Source organism: Egretta garzetta, unplaced genomic scaffold, assembly GCF_000687185.1.
Source record: "Egretta garzetta isolate BGI_Z169 unplaced genomic scaffold, ASM68718v1 scaffold155, whole genome shotgun sequence".
Classification (NCBI taxonomy): Eukaryota; Metazoa; Chordata; class Aves; order Pelecaniformes; family Ardeidae; genus Egretta; species Egretta garzetta.
The window spans coordinates 1,346,049-1,349,715 of NW_009259613.1; the positions used below are offsets into that span (position 1 = coordinate 1,346,049).

The window sequence follows — 3,667 nt, forward strand, 5'->3', positions numbered from 1 at the left end:
AGATTTTTATACCTAAGAAAATTTGAATTGTTACCCTTACCTCCAACTTATCGTAACAATTTTCAAAGTCACTTCAACTACAGCCTGGAGATATGATATCACCCTTGCCTGCCTGTCCAAATGGTCTCCACCCTTTCCTATTAGCTATTCCCATTCAAACAGTAACCTCTAGTAGGAATATAAGAAAATAGCCACCTTGACAAATTACATCAAGTCCGGTTACTGATGAGTGCAGGCTGCTACTAACTGGGAGCTCTGTATACTCCCATCAAGCCAGGAAAAGATTTATTGCTACTGGCCTGAGGCTTGGAACTTCAATTCCTCTCCTCTGCCATGTGAATGAACCAGGATAATGTAAAATGGCTCAGCTACAAGATCTAAAGCTCTTGTGGAAATGGAAATCAAACATAATAGACATTTATAAAGTTTATACAGTGCCTGCTCTGTAGCTGATTAACTTGCTCGCTCACCCAAGGACAAATAGTTTAACTATTACATTGAGAAAACAATTACATAAAATGCAACTGTTACTTAACTGACCTGCTCCTTCCTTGTAGCTCAAAGTAACTATTCACTTTAAGTTTCCAAATAACCATCTTAGTTACTTCCCTGGCACTAAATTCAGGATCTCTTATCACAGTGAGTAAAGAAAAACTCACTAAAATATATGTTGAACATGACTTTCATGATCCTTTTTAAAGGCCCACAGAATCCTTTTGAAACCCTAAATTCCTCCTTCCAAAGACCGTAAGCTCCATAAACCCTTACTCTTCTTATCAAATACTCTCCAATCTCAGCAGTATCACTTCATCAGGGTTCTTTGGTTTCCATTCTCTTTTCTGTTGCACCAAAGGTACTTTCATATTAGCACACTGGAAAAGTCCTCTGTTCTTTCCCCCTTCTCTCAGAACAATGAGAGTTTCCTTTAAAGCATTCGTAATTTTTACGCTATTGTAGCTTAGATTTCTTTTCCTGCACTTTTAGAGAATTCATTATCACAAAAGTTACTGCTTCCTCTGTCTCACAGAAAAAAAAAAGAAAACATTCCTAGAACAGATTCTTCAAATAAAGCAAATTTCTAGATCACAGAAATTTACAAAAGTAACAGTCCCATGGTACACTTGCCAAAACCTGAAATAATTTCATGTGAACGCACAAAGTACAACTGAGACTAGAGAATGCTCATTTCAAAGGCTCATCCCAGTTACATCCAATTGTTCCAGTATATTCTTCATTATTACAGAGCACATCATTTAGTACATCAATATTGATACCAAAATCAAGTAAAACTTCTGAAGTATCTTCACTGCCTGGACATGTTTGTTCACAGATCTGTTGACAAGGCAGATCTGCAGACTGGTATTTTTATAAATGTTGCAAAGAGAAAATACACATCTGTTTTTTCGAGACTTGAGGTGTATCTCTGAATGTCTATTAATGAAGAAGTGGTAATCTTTCAAAAGAAAGCTAAGCTATCAAGTCTCAGTCTAGCCAAAAGTATCAGTCAGCAGGTATTCATCTCTCAACAGATTTCACTCAAAATGCCAGGATGGTCAGAAATTTTACTCTTTCAAGATCTTTGATCTGGCAAAGTAGGCTGCTTTACAAGCAACAAGCCATTTGCTAAAACCAACCAACTATGACCAATCAGCAATACCACAGCATTGGGCAAATACAACCTGCAAGCATATAGTTAGCTATTCCAGATTTGTATGTTGGCTTTTTAGTATTATGTGACTTTCTTCATATAATGCATTTTGGGGCAGGAAAACCTGTAAAATTTTCAGTCTGTTTTTGTTGTTCAACTTGTCACTATGTATCAATGTAGCCCTTTCATCTCCTTTATGACAAATGTACAATTTCCAAATGAGAACCCACTTTTCCACAAACACATAAAACCCTATTGAACAAACCACAGCTAGAACATACACTCCTACTTGGGAGAAGAGTGCACACAAGAGAAGGGGAATAAGAGAGAGGAGGAGAACTGCCTCTTGCTAACATTCTTTCAGCAAAAATTTATAATACCTTAATTTTGCCATTCAAACAAACCCAATGCCTTCAGCCATAAAGAGCCTAGTACCTGCATGCTTGTTTTATTTGTTAATTTTCATTACACACAAGGCTTTAAGGCAATAAAATTGTTTACAGGCTGCAACCCTCAGCAGCAGGGAAACCACAAGGAATTCACAGATGTGATTAACTTCTTCCAAGTTAAAAGCATTACTTCAGAAACATCAGCATATAAAATGGGTTGAATTGCTGGGGAATGAACATACCTCGGTTTGTCCACCAGCCAACTCTCCAGACGAACCGCTGTCAGCCTGGTTTAAACAAAGGGTTGCTTTAATTAGTGAAATATTACTAACTGACAGGGCAAATTCCAAAAATACTTTATTACAATTAGAAACCTTTTCCCCCCATTAAAACAATTTTAAAATAGCATTTAACCCCTACACAGCCACATGGGTGTGCTCTAAGTATATCCATTTCTTCTCTGTACATCAAACAACAGTTAAGCAAGCAATAAAAATGTTTCCCAAGCATCTGAAAAAGCTTCGCAATATTATTACCAGAGGATCAAGGTAACGTTTCATTTCAGATCCCACTGGGACTGAAGTTCTTCCAGTCTAGCCCTGCATTGAGTTTAATGGGGACGGATGCATAAAGGACAGCAAAATGCCAAACAACTGTTCAAACCAGTTTTCAGTTCAGGTTAAGTTCAATTCACAGCTTATTATTATACTGACTGTAGTTGTCACCTTCCCCTAGCTGCAATTAATTTTCCATCTTTTCACTTTCTTGAAACTGCTCAGTTCCTTCACCACCTTGAGCAACCTAACAGGCCACAGTTCACCAATTGCCAAACAAGACTCCAACCCATCCCCACACAGTCCCCCATGCAGCCACCAGCATGCTGTGTTTATGCACGACAGAAACTTGAACTGTGGAAATCAAAATTTACTGCTGACAGAACAGGTAGTAAGACATCAATACCAGTGCAGATATTTTTAAACAAAGAAGTACCGTTTTGCAAGCAAATAAAGGGTGGAACTTACTATTTTTTTTTCTTAGAACAAGTGATAAAATCCTTTAAAGTTAAGCCAAACCAAACCCTGGGATTTAGTAACCTGACCTACTGTACTCTATACACTCAAGCATGACAAATGAATCTTTTCCATGTAAAACGTGCACATATACACAAGGTATTAATTGTATAATACCCATACAACAACATACAGATGCCCTTACCAGGTATTCTTACTGCTTGCACGTACTGCATGTGGAGTCAGATGCCTTCAGACTAAATGAAATTTCTTCTCATAATAACATTTTGCAGAAAATTGAAGATCTTTCTATTGCTCTGTCTCTTTGGAGGATGGCTGTGTTTAACTGTCTCTCTGTGACTGAACGTGGTCACAGGAGCATCCTCCATAAAAAGGAGGACTGCTTGGACTTCTTGGTTTATGTGAGGTATTCCCCAAATATAATGCTCCCTGAACTGAGACTAAGATTTGATTCATGCAACTCAGTGTTCCAGTGACCCCAGTCCCAGGCAGGAAACATGATTACGCAAGGTCATCTAAGAGAAAATTTCTAGCAGAATCCGACTACCTGGAATTTAAGCTTACAGTTGTCCAATTCATGACATTCTTTATAGCAGCCA

General features: G+C 38.0%; 1 protein-coding gene across 1 annotated transcript in view; it reads right to left on the reverse strand.

Moving 5' to 3' along the window:
• TNS3 (tensin 3) overlaps nucleotides 1–2,321 on the reverse strand; it is a 187,194-nt gene extending 184,873 nt beyond the window's left edge. Inside the window, exon 1 of the mRNA XM_035893956.1 lies at nucleotides 2,280–2,321. The gene's annotated coding sequence lies outside the window, so the exon portion shown is untranslated. The remainder of the gene's footprint in view (nucleotides 1–2,279) is intronic.
• Between the last annotated feature and the right edge of the window lie 1,346 nt (nucleotides 2,322–3,667).